Consider the following 20039-nt stretch of genomic DNA (forward strand, 5'->3'; position numbering starts at 1 on the left):
GTCATTTTTTTTTTCCCTGTTTTGCAAACACTGACCTTTAAAAACTGTTCTTTTTTTTTTTTTTTTTTTTTTTTTTTTTTTTTTTTTATTGAGTAAACTCAGAAATGTCCTCCATTACGCTTTACTTTGAGAGCTGGAACCAACCAGGGTAGCTATGGAGAAACTACATTCAGAATTTGAAAGACAAACAAGTATTTACATTAAATAGTTTTCCTTGTTATTACGTCAGATCTTATACCAATTAACATCACATGAAAAACTTCCACTATCCTTCTGCTTAAAGGATTTTTTTAAAAGCTGAATTTTCGTAAAACAATAGGCATCTCTGATTTACTTTAAAGAGAAAATATAGTATAAATGTTTCCCAGAGATTCCCAGAAAAGATTCCCAGAAGTGAAGTTTTTTTATTTAAGCATAATTATGAGATCTATTTTGTTACTCATTCAGCAGTGTCTACTTTTTAATAACTGTGCCAGTGAAAGATCAAAATCAAAAAACAGGTAAAAGAACAAACATACCTCCTTGAAAAAAACATATCCCTCCCTCTTCCTCCTCTTCCTTTCTTTTTCTCTTTTGTCTCCGCCTCCTCTCCCTCTCCCCCCCCTCACCCAATCCCCCATTTGTAATATGAGTACCTAATTCATTGTATGTCAGCCCCATAAACTAATCATCTTGAGGACGTTCTCAAAGAGAGATTCAGAGTTTCTGGGAAGGAAGAAACTGGCCTTGGCCATTTGATTAAAGAGTTCAACAGGGCCCAGTTAAGTTAAAAGTCCTCACTCCACAGAGAATAATGAGTGATTATAAATTTGCAAATGTTGGAGAGTGATGAATCTGGTAGCTCAGTAGATGTGAGGCTTGTCCAGCTGGATGAGCTAGGCATGTCCTAGAAACAGGCAGTTACATGCACTGATCAACAGAGAAAACAGTTCCTTTAACAGAAACATGAACATCATGGACAGCCTAGTCTTGTTTGTTATATGCACACATATATAAACATATGCTACATATCCCACCAGGAGCTGAACCCTAGTCCCTGTTCTCCCCAGTTACTGGCACCTGATCACAACAGCATGTGAGCTAACTGGGTCTGCAGCCCCACTTCAACCACCAGCTGCTTCAGCAGAGAGGTAAGATGATGTATTGGCTTTTACATGGCAAGGTTTTGGTAGCAGGGGGAACTGCAGGGGTGACCTCTGTGAGAAAAGACCAGAAGCTGCCCCATATTAGATCAGAGCCAGCTCCAGCCGGCTCCAAAAACACAGGAAGGAGCAGGCCCCAGGCCGGAGCTGCAGCCCGTGGAGAGGAGCCCACGCAGGAGCAGGGGGTCTGGGGGGAGCTGCCGCCTGTGGGGGACCCGTGTCAGAGCAGTTTGCTCCTGGGGGATGGACCCCATGGGAGCCATGTGAGAGTAGTTCTTGAAGAACTGCTGCCCTGTGGGCAGCCCCCGCAGGCCAGTTTGGGAAGGACAGCATCCCGTGGGAGGGACCCCCCACATAGACGCAGGGGGCAGAGAGTGACTTGAGAAGAAGCAAGGGGACTGCAGCCCCATTCCCTTTTCCCTCTGGTGCTGCTCGGTGGGGAGGAGGTAGAGAAGAGGGTGGATGGGGTGAGGGTGTTTTTAGTTTGCTTTTAGCTTCTCACTGTTCTAGTTGGTTACTGATAAATTACATTAATCTTCCTATATTGAGTCTGTTTTGCCCAGGACAATAATTGTTGAGTGAACTCCCTGTCCTTATCTCAACCCTTGAGTCCTTCCCATCATATTTTCTCCCCCTCTTCCTTTAAGGAGGGGGAGTGAGAGAACAGCTGTGGTGGAGTTCAGATGTGTAGCAGGATAAAACCACCACATAAGGTTTAGAATTCTTTTTTGTAGTTCTCTTCATGGAAAGTCCCAGATCCAGACTGAAGATGTTTTCAAACATCACTTTGCTTCTATATCTCTGTTCTTTTCCAGTCAACTTGACTAATAACTTCTAAAATTATAAAAAATCCATTTGTAACTCAAACAAATATATATTTATTTACCAAATAGAACATTCTGTAGAGACAGAGACAGTATGCATACAGCTTTTTTAATGTCTTTATCAGAGAAGCTGCACAGATTCTTTCACTAACCTTTCCTAAAGGTCTGCACATTTCTGTTTTTTTTTGTTTGTATTTAGGATATACATGTTTGTTTATTTAGCCTTACATACTTTTAGCTGATTTCTTGGGCTATAATAGAAAACTAAAAAATTGATAAATTAAGCACATAAAGCTTGAAATCAAATGCTTTCTATCTTAATTATACCAAATAGTTTAATTATTTTTTTGCAATATAAAGAATTAGAAAGAATCACCAAACTCTTTGTCACTTAGATAATCCATGTAAAAACATTAGCCGTCATGCTTTAGGATTTTTATTTTCCTCGTCACAGATTTATGAGGACTGAAAAGTAAATGATTGGAACATAATTAGACAGCCTGTATGCAGCATGAGAAAAGCAGGGCACTTTCTTAGTGGAAGGAAACAAGATCTCCTCATGTAAGAAAAAAAAAAAGGTAGTAATTTCTTGACATGTCATGTAAATACCTTAACATATTCATCAGTCCTGCTTCTATCATCACAGATCTAGCACAAATGCAACAACAATTATGAAGACCTCAAAGACGATTCAGCATCCATGTGTTTAGAAGAAAACAGAAAAATAAACAGACCTCAGCTTTTAGCTCACCTTTGACATAATAATTTATAGTCCTTTCATTAGAACTGGGTTTAGCTTTTTTCATTTTTCCAGAACACAATCTTGATTAAAAGAATACAGATTGTAATTTATTATCTTTACTACTTTGTTTCTAATTATTTATTTTAATGTTGCAGGTTGCAAGTTTTCTATTTCTTCTTTGAGCCACATTTAAGTAGTCTTGATAATAAATCTTTTCATCTATATAGAAAACAGAGTTTAACAACACAACTACCAAATGAAAAGTGTGTGACTAAACTCTCAAGCAGTTTTCAAAGGCCCAATGTTCTTTGATTCATTCCTTTCAATCTGCTAAACAGTAGAGCCTGACAAGGAAGAAGTTTAATTCATCGTTCATAAAAGACTTGGCTTAGGATTTTAGTTATCAGAAATTAAAGTACACATCAGCTTTAAAATTGCAAGAGTTAGTAAATAAATAAATAAATATTGGAGGTCTCTTTAGTTGTTTCTATAGCAGAAAGTTCGTACTTCAACTTTTTCCTCCACAAATGGCTTTAAGGAATAATAAAGGTAAGATTTGTCTATATTCTAGCAACCAGCAAAGTTACTTGCTCTAGAAGAATAGTATTGGTCTAACCTTTATATTTCTGACTGAAATTTAGCCTCCAATTATCTAAAAGACAAATTTAGCTCATTAAGAAGATTGAAGATAGTTAGGACCAAATTATATGTGATCTCACATGTCACTGCTTTCTAATTTTCCCGTTACTTTACTGCCAGCACAGTAAAAAGAACTGCTTTAATATGAACTTCCAGTATCTTATTTTTATTAGCTCTGCAATAGTCTACACTGTTTGTATCATTATAAAATAAATATTTTTATTAGTTAGGTTGAAAAAAATATTTAATTCCTATTGCTCAAATACACAATAAAATTTTTATTTTTGCACAACTTTCTCTACTTTTTTAATTAAAAAAATCAAATTAGAGATAATCATACAATATACCATTGGGAAAGAAATACACCTACAGAAGAAAGTAGCTTTTCACTCACTTATTGTCCATTTATGGATTGAACTAAAGCCAATGAAAACATGTGCCTAGACTGCCTTCAGTGTAGTCCAGATCAGGTCTCTACAGGAACAGTGATGCCCATGCATTATAATAAATAATAATAAAAAGATAAAATAGATATAGATAAATAAACAATGATATATAGATAAAAGGAATTTTCTAAAAAATGTCGTAGTCCCTTAGTCTTTTTGTTTGACAATATAATCTACACTAAGATCCAAATAAGCATATTAAATGACTGTACAAAATTATCTTTACATTTCTGAGAGGCACGTTATTATCACTGTTGCTGTAATTTGCCATGATGAACAGATAAGTTATTCTAAAAAAGAATTTGTGTTTTGCCAATGGCAAATCAGTTCTGTTCTTCATGAACATGTACATGCATGGAAAGCCATCATTAATAATTTCAGTCATTACACTGCTGCCAAGAAAAAAATGTAGAGTCAACACAATTCTTCAGAACTAGCCTGTGCCAAATTCATAACAAGGTTGGGTAATGAAGCTTGAATAGAGTTGCTTACTCAATTGGTGGCTATTTCACTTCACTTTGAAGATTTTTAAGTCTAAAGTTGGTTTGAATGGATTAACGTTGGAATAAATGGATTAAATGGCTGATTTCAAACCAAAATATATTTTTTCCTGTGAACTAGTTGATTCTCATACCTCATAACTCATAAAGTTATCTTATAACCATAATTTTTGTCTTGAAAAGGTTCAGAGGTAAATATCCTAGATGATACTCACAAACTTAAATTGTGGTGCTTTTTTTTTTTTCAGTTCTATTTTTTTCATTTTTTTTTTTCAGTTTTTTTTCTCTTTTAAAATAGTTTACTACTGAATTTAGAAAGCCAACAAGGGAATAGAGAGAAAAGAGAAGAGAATAAAAAAAGACTGAATGAAGTGCTGTAAGAATATTTATGCTTTTCTCTAATCAACCACTGCAAGAGAACATAGACATACAGAAAAGTAGTAGAAGCAGGTAGGATTACCGTTACATTTCTGTGCGATCTTGAAAGTTGAAATTATTCATGAGCAGTCTATAGATGTGCAGCTTATATTTTATGAACTTTTTTGTTTCATATTGTCATAATGTTAGAAGAATTAAAGAAAAAAAAAAGGGAAAACCTTTCTCCATTTTCCATTTTAACATGAGGAAAAGGACAAGAAATGTTTCTACACTCAAAGTGTGGCAAAGCACTAACAGTAATTTCTTGATTTTTCACTTGCATTAATTAATTGGTTTACCAGTGCACCCAGTTTATAATTTCTTTTTCCTTAAAATAAAATAAATGTCTAGGTTTCTTCAATTGCTTCACTCTTCAAAAGTATGGTTTGACTAAGATAGATGAAAAGCTTTTAAGATTTCCATTATTTTTTTTTTAAATGAAAATACAGAAGGAAACTTACGTAACTTGTACATTAACTGCTGTGCATGGTTTTTCCCAACACAATTTTGATTCTATTAGTTTTTCTGCTATTGATTTTTCTTCATAACATATGGTAATTAAAATAACAAATGAACCAATAAAAATTATCTATTATATATAGCAGATAGGAAATGAGCGCTTCTGACTATAAATTATAAAGGGGTTGGGAGGATACTAAATTCTGTAGAAAGTTGTCGTTGCTCTCTCACTGTTATGTGTGTTGCTGATTATCATGAGATATAAAATCCTGATGCCTACCAGCTCTTCACATGAAACTTCCCACTTAGATCTTATAGATTTGAGATATCACATCATTTTAGCTATGACTATATCATAGTTTTTGACAGAATTCACCAAAAACATTGTTCTCAAATGTTATATAAAATACATCAACACAATCCTTTACCCCATCCTTGATGAAAGTTATTGACTACATTTTTTTTCCCTTGATTTTATGTCTGCCTAATAAAGAAGAAAACAAACTCAGGCAATGAACTATACTTGATGCGCAATTAACAAGATTATTCACAGCAATTAGAATGAATAAAATGAATGTATCAGAAAGCAACTATTTGGAAGTGTATGTGTAGCCCTGAAAATCATAAAGATTCCCATCATCTTTCTTGACTGTTATATTATGTAGTATGCAAATCCATTTACAGGAAGGAGGACACTACCCTCAAGGAGTTAATGAAGACATAATAAATAAGAGCTTGTGGTGATCTGAGTCTGTGGAAGGGTTTGCAGAAGCCCTGTTGTAACGAAGAGGTCATAGGCAGGACTGAACCTTTCTCATGGGGCTTGCTTTCAGATGACCCTCTAGCATCTGGCCGTTTTAAGCTACAGCCACACTGCATAATACTGTGGCAGGCCTGTCTCTGGTCTTCTCCTGCCACATATATCCCTGTAAGATTCAAGTTTTCTTCAAAGGGAAAATAAAAGCAACCCACATGAAAACAAACAAACAAAACAACAACAACAAAAAAGCACAGAAAAATAGACTTCTGAAATACTTGTCACATAAAAAAACACTATAACAAAGTTTTTATTATTATTATTATTATATATTTATCTGTAATAAAATAATGCAGCTTATCAAAAGTGCTAAAAAGTATGTGGGTATGTGGTAGATTAGACTGCTCCTCAACAATTGATTTATTTTTTTCTCCAGTAACACAGTTTATGCTTGATTGAAGAATACCATTTCAGCCTTTCAAGTCCCATTAAAATCCCTGCCAGCCACATGGCTGGTATGTGTCTTACATTATTTCTGAAACCCATGACAGGATTTTCTGATACTCCCTGGACATTTTCTCACCAAACAACATAAAGCGTAGTTAGAAAACAAGAGAAATCATGCAGTTAAATTACCTTTTGTTAGGGCTGTATACTACTTTAATGGCGTACACCTAAATAACCAAGATCTTCAGAATACACTCGTGTCTGACATGGATGTTGACATTTAGGGGGCATAATTATTACTGAAGGATTCCCAAAGATCAGTAGTCTACATTATGCTTTCTATCACTGGCCTCCCTTTTAAACCTCATCCCAATATTAGGTTAAAGAAATTAAAGCCTTTAAATTGTGTGCTACCCTTAAAAGGAAAAGGTTCATCAGTTCAATCAGTCAGTTATGACACTACATACTCAGAAAAGATATATTTGATTAATTGGGAAGCATATTTGGTAGAGAAGTAGGGCTTGCCTACAGAAATTTCACTATGTATTTAAAACTATTGTTTTCCCACCTTCTTTCCCTAGCCAACAGGTAATTTTTTTATGTCCATTTTGTGTCCATTTTTGGTCCCAAAGAAATCGTTACAGTCACAGAGAATTCTCCAGTCATAAGGCTGACTGTGGAGAGGGGTCCTATATTTCTAATGTATGAATGAAAGGGAGTTGTACCATCAACTGCAAATTTCATCAGTTTCAGAATTAACAAAACAAATAAAACAAACAACCCCAAAAGACACACCCATTCTGGAATGGCCATCTACTCATTCTGACAGTTTGTCTTCTACTAGAGTGATTTTAGAAAAGTAGAAGCCCTATTTTTATTTCACTAATTATTTTAAATCTGTTAGGGACAAACTATTTTATGAACAGTAAAGCAAACAACCATGAAATACTTGGAGCCCTCAGTGAAAATACAACTATGTTTGCTTGGTTTAACTCACTTCTTCAGATTCCTTTTTTTGACTGTTGGATATATCACTTGAAGAAGAAAAAAAAAAAAGAAAAACAAACAAAAAAAACATGTTCTTTTGATGAACACAGTCTACTTAGTTTCCGTCTGTGTGCCCTAGCAAACAAACGTTTCTTGATTTAGACGGTTCATATTCATTATATCATTGCATAGGAGTATGCACAAATCCACATTTGATAATTTTTTTTTCTGTCAGAAATTAAGAAAAAAAAAAGTTGCTAGCAGATGCCAGTACTCTGTGCCAAAAGATAAATGCACGTAAATTATAAATGATGATAAATTATGAACATGGAGATACAGAACTGTGAACATGGAGAACTGTCAAGAATACATGGAGTAAGGCTCTCTTCCAACACTGATTTTTTGTTTCATTTTTACTCTTTTAGCATAGCAGCAATCTTATAGACTTTAGTCTAATTATTGTTTTTGTCTAACTAACGTCATGCACATCAGACCAAATATGATAAGCATCATCTATATGTTGGAGTCATGTATTAGGACTGTACAGATTCAAAATACACCCTTACTAACCTACTTCAAACACACTAATAAACACTAAATATGTGTGAAAACATAAAACGAAAACAAAACCATTTTTATTTTTTTTCCCATTTGGAAGCTAATGATTCCAAGCATTAACGAAGAACACAGGGCACAACCCCTTCACTGATGAGTGACAAACAAGTGACTCAGAAAACAATTACCTCCCTCAAAACCAAGGGGTTATAGAATCATTAAGGTTGGAAAAGACCTCCAAGATCATCTGGTCCAACCATCACCCTACTACCAACATCACCCACTAAACCATGTCCCTAAGCACCACATCCAACCCTTCCTTAAACACCCCCAGGGACCGTGACTCCACCACTTCCCTGGGCAACCCGTTCCAATGCCTGACCACTCTTTCTGAGAAGAAATGTCTCCTCATTTCCAACCTAAACCTCCCCTGGCACAACTTGAGGCCATTCCCTCTAGTCCTGTCGCTGGTTATCTGCGAGAAGAGGCCAACCCCCATCTCCCCACACCTCCCTTTCAGGGAGTTGTAGAGAGCAATAAGGTCTCCCCTGAGCCTCCTCTTCTCCAGACTAAACAACCCCAGTTCCCTCAGCTGCTCCTCATAGGACTTCTGTTCTGGGCCCTCCACCAGCTTTGCAGCCCTTCTCTGGACAGGCACCAGGACCTCGATGTCCTTCTTGTAGTGAGGGGCCCAAAGCTGAACACAGTACTCGAGGTGCGGCCTCATCAGAGCAGAGTACAAGGGGATGATCACCTCCCTGGTCCTGCTGGCTACACTATTCCTGATACAAACCAGGATGCCGTTGGCCTTCTTAGCCACGTGAGCACACTGCCTTTATGTCACCTGACATAAAGAAGCAATGGGGCGCAAATGCAGGGGAAATAAAAAAATCAATTGGCAAATTGGTCCACTGAGTGTGTGAAATTTTTCAGTGTTGTACAGTTTTGGTTAAAAAAATATATATAAAAAAAAAATCACTGAGATGAAACCAATTAATGACTGATAAAAATGACAGTACCTGGCATGCACTTTTTCAAGCTATTGTCACAATTTAAAACTCATGAATGAGGAGACTGCAGTCTCCACAGCCTCACAGGAAGAAACTGGGGAAAGAAAATTCTGTTATTAAATACAAGAGGGAAATACTGTTCTCCTCAGGGTCAAAGTAAATATGAATTGGGCTGTGAAAACTCAAGTGAGCTCTAGTCGAGCAAAAAAATATATTTACTTTTTTTTTTCTGACTGATGGAATTTGCTTTTAAACTTCCTAAAGTACTTCTTTAAAACAAAACAACAACAACAAAAAAGAACATAACAAGAAAAAACTTTGAAAAGAATTGCTATTTTTTTCCTATGAAAAGTATCCAGTACATCTGCACAAGACCCTTTCAAATACTGTCTAGTCTCTAAACATATTTGTTGAAAGGGAAGTAATTTATTAAAGAAGATCATCGGCAGCTAAAATTCTCCTCACACTTTTCATCACTCTTTAGCTTTATGTTTTAGGAATGATACTAAAGTACCAGAAATAAATCAGGATTAAGACGTACAGGTTTTACGGATATTTTCCTCAAGAAGTTGAAATATTTTAGGAAAGACTGTTTCTACAGACTATTGACATAGAATTTGCTGGTAAATTAATTTAAAAAGTTAAATGACATCTCTCACATCTTGTCCTTCTTCCTGCAGCTCCACTAATTACACACAGAAAATGAGTTTACTGGAAAGTTGCCATTGTCAAGGCAACACTTCTGCCTGATGTTGAAAACTAACTCCTATGAACAGGAACAGAATAGATTTTGAATACAGTAGGTGATGGAGTCTATCATGACAATATATCCAGGAGGCAGAAGCAAGTATGTTAGAGATTACTGATGATAGTTAACAATATTCATGCAACGTGAGAGAAAACAGATATGTACCAATGGCTTGACCTCAGAATGCTAGATCATCAGCAAAGCAGGATACTGTGCTTCAGATGATTCATGTGCCCCAAAATAAACAAAACAGACTACTCCCTACCCCCAAATCATGCTATGAAACAAGTTATTGTATAACTTGCACAACTCCACTTTCTGCTAAAATATTGACACAAGCACGTCCTTTATCCTAATCAGAGTTTAAGGATTTTCCTATATGCATTCTATAAATTATAAATCGTGTCCCTCCCTAGTCTGATTTTGGAGCTTTGATAACTTATCTAAACTCAGTATAGTAAGGATAGATATTTCACAGATGTCTACCTAAAACAAAAAATGTAACACAAGCTCCTATGGTATTTATTTGTTACAATTATATAAATAAATCTCTAAATTAAAATGAGCAAAATACAACGTCAAACTACGGAGAAGTATATTTACAGAGTTATTTTTATTAAGTTCTAAAATTTAACTAACCTTTATTAGAAAACCAATATCATTTGCTGTGTTTTCTGTAGCTGCTCTACCTAACTAAATTTACTGGGAAGTTTCAAGGTAGATGAAAAAGACTCTAATGTTACAAAACGATCTTGCTATTAACTACATGTTCTGTGAACTCTGACTCATAAATAATATGTATAAATAACAAGCTGAAAACAAGCAAATGCTATAATTACATTTTCATTTTAGCATTGATGCTCATGTGAACATGAGCCAGCAGTGTGCCCAGGTGACCAAGAAGGCCAACGGCAGAGGTTGGACTAAGTGATCTTGGAGGTCTCTTCCAACCTAGATGATTCTGTGATTCTGTGATGGTTTAGTGGTGATACTGGTGGTAGGGTCTTGAAGGTCTTTTCCAGCCTTAATGATTCTATGGTTCTATGATTTAGGTAGCTACTTGAGGTAGTCAGATGACTGCAGTTCAGGCGCAAATTTCATTTCCAGAAGTTTGATTATGATGCAATGAACCCTGACTTAGGCATATATATATATATATATTGTTTTGTTTTGTTTTTCTAATAAATCTAAGCAGATATAGTAGACCCTGACAATCTTACCAAGGCTAAAATGGGAAAAAAGGAAAAAGTTTGAGGATGGTGATTCATTCTGTGAACACCTTTAAATATACTTTAAAATGTCTTGCTTTTGAGAACCAAAGTTTAATTTTTTTCTCTGTCCAGAAAACTTTTTCAGAATGGGAAAAAAAATTAAATACGAAAACAGATAATTCATTTTAATTTTAACTAACAAAAATAAAATAAAAGGCAAATTTGCAACAGCTTGACAAATAAGAAACTTCTGAAAAATATACTCTGGTTTAAAAGACTTGTGCTTTTTTATTTGGCTTCAATTGAACTTCCCCCTTATTAAACAATAATCTTTGTGGTGAATTCCAATAAAGATGAAAAAAGAAAGATTCTGAAAAGAATGCATAAATAATTCTGGTTGCCTAGCTGTGGCAATGAATTCTTGTTTGTCTTGCCACTGAAGGGTGAATGCAACCCTTTGAGCAAATGGAATTCATTATTCCAGTGACTGAGAAATGATCTACTTAAAGAACCTAATTGGTTCTACAACAGTGATTTCTTTCAAAGCACAGTTTCCGGAAGAAACAACAAAAAGACAGTTCTTTGACTAGCACAGGGTCTACAGAGTACATTTGCCTTCCGAGATGTTTCAGCTTTAAAAAGAAAATGTCACAAATACACAGGACAAAAGAACAAAGAACTAGTGTTTAAAAGGGTACAAAATTGTAGTAGGTCTTCCACTTCTTTCTTGAACAGAAAAATTGCATTTTGATAAATATTAGTGCATACTCATTACACTTGAACTACCTGTAAATAAGAAAATACTGTACTGACCACAGTTTCAACTCCTTTCAAGAGTGATTATGAATAGCCAAAAGCTACTTAAATACTTGACTATGCAAATGAAAAGTAAATCGATTTTATTTAGCAGTAAGCATTGTAGAATAGCTGAATTAATATGCACAATCTGATGAAGCAAATAGAACATTGTAATTTATTTTTAACCTAGTAAATTAAAATATTCAAAAGAGGAAGTCAGACACCGGTAGATACAGACAGTTCTCATTTACATCTCACTAGTTACACTGGAAGAATAAAAATCTTATACTGATAGTTGTATTTAAATGCAAAATCTTGTTTAAGATTCTGCATTTTGGAAAGGAGACAGGCCAGAAACAATTCTGATTGAGGTTAACGAACAGCTATCTAATTTACTTCAAAATGAGCTTCAGAACATGTTCCCACACAACATGAAATTTGCATTTAAACTGAAATCTGAAGCAAAACTTCCAGTTCTGTGCAGATTTGACAGGTGACCCAATGTCATTTTTGAATTAGAATGAGTGATATAAAGAGAGTTAATGCATTATTTATGCATCACTTGCAATGTGCATCCAGTCCCTACCCGAGATCCCAGTGCATCCAATACACAGATCAAAACAGAAATCTCACTATTCAATGCACATGCCAACACAATTGTAATAATCTCAAAGCAGCAAGAATCATTTCTATGTTCACAACCAATGCACCTCATTTTTTTTTCTGTTCAGTCATCAGAGAGTAGTTTAGATGGGTGGCAACAAGAACAGACCACACCACTAAGTGACACAAAATCTAAACATTATGTACTGAGCAGGATAGCGATTTCTATTCTAAAATTTGTGTTCTACAACACACTCACCTGCACACAACACACCAACCAAGGCCCTACCCCTTGGTCCAGTTTAGATCAGCATCACAGACACAGAAAACACTTGTCCAGGACAGTAGTGTCCCATCTGGGAAGGTGTCATACCCTAGCTGGTGGCTTGGCCATTCCACATAGTGATTCTACCTCACGTACAAACATTTAAGCAGTTTCAGAGGTCCGTGTCTGTCTTTCACCATCCCTTTTAACTTCAAGGGGCTATTGTTTCCATTGTACTTTACTTTTTGCATTAGTTTGTCAGCATAAACAGGCAATTGCTTTGCTAATTGCTTTAGTAATTGTCTTAGAGGTTTTTCTCACCCTCTGGTGTCCTCCTTGAAAATGTTACAAAACGTACAGTTTTTCCCCTATTGGTATGAATTCCCCATGAGAATAATCTAGTCAGTTAGAGGTGGGCAGATGCAAACAATGTCTTGTCTGGATGATATATTGACGCTAGAAATGTCCTTCTATTTGCCCTACATTTAAAAAGCTACTGTGCTCTAAAGTGCTCAGTCCTTTCTGAGCTCACCTCTGGACTTTGGCTTCAGACAATCAATTTAGAGACACTGCCAGAGAACTCATGAAAATAAAACAACCAGATATATTTATTCTGTAACCTCAGTCATTCCACATAAACAAACTTCTAAGCAAATTGTCTCCTAAGAGACCACTGCCTTGACGATGGATCAGCATCATGTCTAGAAACCAGTCTAGCCAAAGTAGAGAACAGATGGCCTCCAAAAACATTGCAAAGTACACAAAAAAAAAAAAAAAACAAATAACAGAAAGCTTGAAACACCAAAGATGTAGCAACAAATCCGCATTATTACCTATCTTGCAAGTGATTTTAGCCATCCAGTTGGGTCTCTGAGGTTCCCGGAGGCCTGTCATACCACATCAACGTGGTACAACAATCAGTTGAAATCACAAGAGTTTCAATATGAGACCTGAAATATACTGAAAAATGCTTGGACTAACCATCAGATTTGATATCTCACTTATTTAACTTACGCTATATATCAGCCAAAAGTAAATTAAACTTCATTTGCTTTCATATCTACTGACTGAGAATATTATTAGGAAATAATTTTCATGTTTCAATTATTCTGTGACTGACAAGCAGTGTTGCATAAGAGTTCATCATCTCTGTAGCTGCATTAATATTTTCTCAGTTTTCATCTGTTGCAATTAAATTATATCAATTCAGATAAGTTACAGAATGTACAATTACAATTTTCTTTAATCATTACTGGTTGCATTTTGAGGTAGTTCTGTATTAACCCAATCTTTTCTAGTAATTATTTGTCTAATAATTTCCTAGTAAAAGGTTTCTAAATTCTGTGATAGACTGACTTATTTGACTTGTTTTATGCTTCTTGGAAAGGGCCTGCTTTCAGCCAGCTGCTTACCTTAAATATGGTGCTTTGCAATTACATCTTCAGAGAAAGTGGTGCTTCAGTAGACAGATGAATGAATTTGTTCAGAAAAGGTATTGAAACAACAGACACAAAAACAAAAAAAAAAAAAAACACAAAAATGTGAACATCTATAGATGTCTATGTACTCTAAACATTTTGCTTATGAAAGCTTCAACTGCTATAAGTGAAATAAATATAAATCTCACCACCATTTCAATGACTACATATTTACTCTTTAAATGACTGCCAGATAAATGTTTTTAAAAAGTATGCCCCATATCCTCAGATTCCAAATTAGAATTGAGTTTTGATGTCTTGCAAAATTGCTGTTTTTACGCAATCATAGAATCATTAAGCTTGGAAAAGACCTGCAAGATCATCTGGTCCAACCATCACCCTACTACCAGTATCACCCACTAAGCCATGTTCCTAAGCACCACATCCAACCCTTCCTTAAACACCCCCAGGGACCGTGACTCCACCACTTCCCTGGGCAACCCGTTCCAATGCCTGACCACTCTTTCTGAGAAGAAATGTCTCCTCATTTCCAACCTAAACCTCACCTGGTGCAACATGAGGCCATTCCCTTTAGTCATATCACTAGTTACCCGTGAGAAGAGGCTGACCCCCAGCTCCTCACACCTTCCTTTCAGGGAGTTGGAGAAAAAATAAGGTCATCCCTGAGACTCCTCTTCTCCAGATTAAACAACCCCAGTTCCCTCAGCCGCTCCTCAAAGGACTTGTGTTCCGGGCCCTTCACCAGCTTTGCAGCCCTTCTCTGGACACGCTCGAGCACCTCAATGTCCTTCTTGTAGTGAGGGGCCCAAAGTTGAACACAGTACTCGAGGTACAGCCTCACCAGAGCAGAGTACAAGGGGATGATCACCTCCCTGGTCCTGCTGGCTACACTATTCCTTATACAAACCAGGATTCCGTTGGCCTTCTTGGCCACCTGGGCACACTGCCGGCTCCTGTTCATGCGAGCATTAATTAGCACACCCAGGTCCTCTACCGCTGCACAGCGACTCTGCCCCAAGCCTGTAGCATTGCATGGGGTTGTTGTGGCCGAAGTGCAGGACTCAGAATTTAGCCATGTTGAACCTCATCCCACTGGCCTCTGCCCATTGATTCATTCTGTCCAGGTCCCTCTGACGGGCCTCCCCACCCTCTGGCAGATCGACAATTCCCCCCAACTTGGTGTCATCTGCACACTTACTGAGGGTGCACATAATTCCCTCATTCAAGTCATCAATATTAAAGAGGATGGGCCTCAACACTGACCCCTGGGGAACACCACTGGTGACCGGTCACCAGCTGGATTTCACTCTGTTCACCACCACTCTCTGGGACCAGCCGTCCAGCCAGTTTTTAACCCAGGAAAGAGTATATTCTGTCCAAGCCATGGGCTGCCAGCTTCTCCAGGAGAATACTGTGGGAGACTGCGTCAAAGGCCTTGCTGAAGTCCAGGTAGACTACATCAACAGGCTTTGCCTCATCCACCAGGCGGGTCACCTGGTCATAGAAGGAGATGAGGTTGGTCAGGCAGGACTTGCCTTTCATGAACCCATGCTGAATGGGCCTGATCCCCTGGTTGTCCCACATATGCTGTGTGATTGCGTTCAAGATGAGCTGTTCCATCACCTTTCCTGGCACCAAGGTCAGGCTGACAGGCCTGTAGTTCCCTAGGTCCTCCTTATGACCCTTCTTATAGATGGGCGTCACATTAGCAACTCTGCAGTCATCCAGGACCTCTCCAGATGACCGTGACCACTGATAGATGATGGAAAGTGGCTCAGCAATCACATCCACCAACTCCCTAAACACGCTCAGGTGGATCCCATCTGGCCCCATGGAGTTGTGAGAGTCCAGGTGGAGCAGCAGGTCTCTAACTGTTTCCATCTGAACTGTGCGGGGGTTTTTCTTCTCCCTGTCCCAGACTTCCAGGTCAGGAGGCTGAGTATCCCAAGGATAAGTGGTCTGGCTAGTAAAGACAGATGTAAAGAAGGCATTAAGAACCTCAGCCTTTTCCTTATCCTCAGTAGTCGTGTTCCCCCCGCTGCGTCCAGTAAAGGATGGAGATTCTCCTTGGCCCTCCTTTTGCCGTTAATGTAGTTACAAAAAAATTTTTGTTATCCTTAACCATAGTGGCCAGATTGAGCTTGTACTGGGCCTTACCCTTCCTGAATTTGCCTCTGCATATGCTAGCAACTTCCTTGTACTCTCCCTGAGTTGCCTGCCCCTTCTTCCACTGGACATAAACTCTCTTTTTCTTCCAGACACACAGCAAAAGCTTCTTGTTCAGTCACGCCGGTCTTCTTCCCTGCCGGTACATCTTATGGCACACAAGGACAGCTTGCTCCTGCCCCATTAAGACTTCCTTCTTGAGGAGCATCCAGCCTTCCTGGACCCCACTGCCCTTCAGGACTGATTCCCAAGGGACCCTCCTACCAGTGTCCTGAACAGTTCAGTTTGACCTCCGAAAGTCCAGGGTAGCAGTTTTACTGACCCCTCTCCTGACTTCACCAAGAATAGAATACTCTACCATATCATGGTGACTCTGCCCAAGACATATCCTGACTACTACATCTCCCACCAGTCCTTCTCTCTTCATGAACAGAAGGTCTAGTGTTGCACCCCCTCTGGTAGGCTCACTAACCAGCTGAGTCAGGAAGCTGTCTTCCATGCATTCCAGGAATCTTCCAGACTGCTTCCTCAGGTCTGTATTGTATTTCCAGCATATGTCTCGGAAGTTGAAGTCCCCCATGAGGACAAGCATTGGCGATTGAGCGATTTTCACCAGCTGCTTACAGAATGCCTCATCTGTCCCTTCATCCTGGTTTGGCGGTCTGTAACAGACCCCCACAAGGATGTCTGTCGTGTTGGCCAACCCCCTGATCCTTATCCACAGGGACTCTACCTTATCATTCCCAACCCCAAGCTCAACAGCATCGAAAAACTCTCTAATATAGAGAGCCATGCCATGGCCCCTCCTGAGTTGCCTGTCCCTTCTGAAGAGCTTGTAGCCATCCATTGCAGCACTCCAGTTGTGGTAGTGGTCCCACCACGTTTCAGTGATGGCAACTAGGTCATAGTTTGCCTGCCACACAATGGCTTCCAGCTCCTCCTGTTTGTTTCCCATGCTGCATGCATTAGTGTAGATGCACTTCAGTTGCACTATTGCTCTCACCCCCAACCCTGGGACTGCCCCCCCAGGCTCATCTCTATGGAGCCTCATTTCCCCCCTGTTCCCCTTTGTACCTAGTTTAAAGCCCTCTAGATGATCCCTGCCAGCTCCTGGACTAGAGTCCTTTTCCCCCTTTGAGATAGGTGGGATGCATCTGCAGCCATCAGGCCAGGTGCTAAGTAAATCTCCCCGTGATCAAAAAACAAAACAAAACAAAATTCCTGCGATGGCACCAGCCTTTCAGCCATGTACTGATGAGGCAGGCCTTCCAGGTCTGCTCAGTATCCCTCCCCACCACTGAAGGGATAGAGGAAAACACCACCTGTACTTCTACTCCATCCACTAACCGCTCCAATCCCCTGAAGTCCCATTTCATAGCCTTCAGGCTTCTCTCAGCTATTTCATCACTGCCAGCCTGAATTATTACTAAGGGATAATAATGGGAGGGGAGAACAAGATCAGAAAGTTTTCTGGTAATGTCCCTGACCCAGGCCCCAGGGAGGCAGCAGACTTCCCTATGGGTAGGGGCTGGCTGACATATGGGGCCTTCTGTTCTCCTCAGAAGGGAGTCACCTACGACCATTACCCTTCTTTCCTTCTTGGTGGAGGAAGACTTGAGGTGTGGAGTTGACTTGCTTGTCCTAGACATTCTCCTGTGTGGACTTTCCCCCACATCCTCACCACTCTGTCCCTTGAGCTCCAGGGCCTCAAACCTATTGTGTAAGGGCACCTGGGGAGGTGAGGCAGGTAGGGAGAAGACTTGCCTGTGACACCAAGCAGGGATCTGTTGCCATTCCTCTCCATCTCTCAGGTCCCCTCCCTCTGCCTGACAGTGACAGGGCAGGGGTTCCATCACTATCTGGGGTGTGTCGCCCCGGTGCCTTTCTCTCAGGCATGGCAGGGAGTGACTCCACTGGTCTAACTCCTGCTCACACTCCCTGACAGTCCTTAATCTCTCCACCTCCTCCTTAAGCTCTGCCACCAGGCTGATCAGATCCTCCACCTGCTCGCACCTCATGCAGGCAGTATCTCTGCCACCCTCCATTGGCAGCAACAGGCTCAGGCACTCCCTGCAGTCAGAGACCTAACGGCCACATTTTTGGGCAGGCACTCGGTCTGGGTTGCCATGGTCTTTTTGGTGAGCTCTATGGCGAGCACTTGCCACCTGGTGGTGACCATGGCTGCATTTGGTGTCTGGGAGGCAGCTGAGGTGAGCCAGTCTCCTGAGTGAGGAGGGATCCTCGGCTCTCCCTGCTAGCCCTGCCTGCACAAACTGCCGCACCATGCCATGACTGACGCACCATGCCCTGTTTGCCCGCACTGTTCAACGTGCTCCTGGTCGCTTTCGTTCCCTAGGGGCTGCTTTTGTACAGCTGGGGGGCTTCTCCCAAGCCTCATCAGCTGCCCTAGCAAGGGCCCCTCGGGTTGTGGCGGCTCCCTCGGCTGCCTCGAGTGGCCTTGATGCAGAAAAGTGCCTGCCCGCCGTGATCCCCCGCTCAGCTGCAGCACGTGGCTGCATCAAAACCGATCACAACTTTTTCACCAAAATGAAATGTTTTATTTTATTCCCAGTGATAGGTATTTCAAATAAAACATTATTCATATAAATATAAATCATTAGTTAAAGACTTTGTCATCAGTATCCATAGCTGACTTGACATATATTGCAGGAACCTGATCACCAGAGCCTTGGATTACACAAGAACTTCCTATTCTTTACAAGTTACACAAAGAAGCATTAATGACAGTTTTATTTCCACTGTAAAGATTGTATCTTTATGTTTTACTATTCACTGCAACAGCCATTTCTAGCAAACAGCCTAATACTTAGCAAGTTTAGAAATAAAATGTTTTAGTCTTTGGAAATGTGTTTAGTGTCTAAAGATGTGTATAAATGCAGTAATCCTAGATTTAGTTCAGGTTTTGTTGCATAAATTTAAATGTTTTTTTCCAGAGTCTCTCAGTTTCCTTTTAGAGAACTGAATGTCCCAGACTTTTTAAGTGGATTTGAGATCCCTACATGATGGAAGCTCTATAAACATGGAATACTATTAATAATACACTCTTATGTAATATGCATAATAAATTTTCCACAATCCTGATACTGGTTCACACTCGTTTAGCATTTAATTGGAGCACAAGGTAAAATCACAGCACAAAATCATTAGTGGCTGATGATGGTCCAGTCCTTCTTATCAGAACTAAATTGAAGTAAACAAGTTAAAATACACTTCAGGTCCCTCTGGACACTAGATTAGTAGGAAGTCACTAAGTATCATCTGTCCATCATCAAAATCCAGGCAGCTGTGCACAATTAAGCTTTCAAAAAAACTGAAGTGAAATCACACTGCAGTACAAACACATTATGCAGTCATTAGGAAACTTGCTCTGTAAAATTGTAATATAGGAGCACTGATTAACATGCTTTGATGCATTTAAAATCTCCTTTTAATTTAATAGTATTTCACACAGTACTAAGCAGTTGTAAAAAACAAACAAACAAACAAACAAAAAAAAAAAACAAGAAGTCACAGAACCAGTCCAGCTTATCATGCTATTGAGAACCAGGGATATTCATAAAGTAACTTTCCAAAAAAAGTGCATAACCAGCTATCCAACAGTTAGTTACCATTTTAGGCACTTAAAAGACAGTCATTTGTAAAAATGTTTCAGCACTGGGGAAATTTTTTAGAAACTCTTTAATGGGTTTTGCTCCACAGACAATTTCTGTTTACATTTGCAGAAGATTTTGATTTACAAATTATGTTTTATGTCTTCCTCCTCAAGGAGTTAGCACATTTTAAGCCTCCATGGAAATAATCTTTCTGAAGTAAATAAGATATGTCAAATGTTTCCTGAATTATATACAAATTTTTATTCAAAT

General features: G+C 39.0%; 1 long non-coding RNA gene across 1 annotated transcript in view; it reads right to left on the reverse strand.

The window, feature by feature from the left end:
• Positions 1–14036, reverse strand: part of LOC121073795 — a 68415-nt gene extending 54379 nt beyond the window's left edge. Inside the window, exon 1 of the long non-coding RNA XR_005821940.1 lies at positions 13963–14036. This is a non-coding gene — a long non-coding RNA (uncharacterized LOC121073795). The remainder of the gene's footprint in view (positions 1–13962) is intronic.
• Between the last annotated feature and the right edge of the window lie 6003 nt (positions 14037–20039).

This window comes from Cygnus olor, chromosome 8 (genome assembly GCF_009769625.2).
Source record: "Cygnus olor isolate bCygOlo1 chromosome 8, bCygOlo1.pri.v2, whole genome shotgun sequence".
Taxonomy (NCBI): Eukaryota; Metazoa; Chordata; class Aves; order Anseriformes; family Anatidae; genus Cygnus; species Cygnus olor.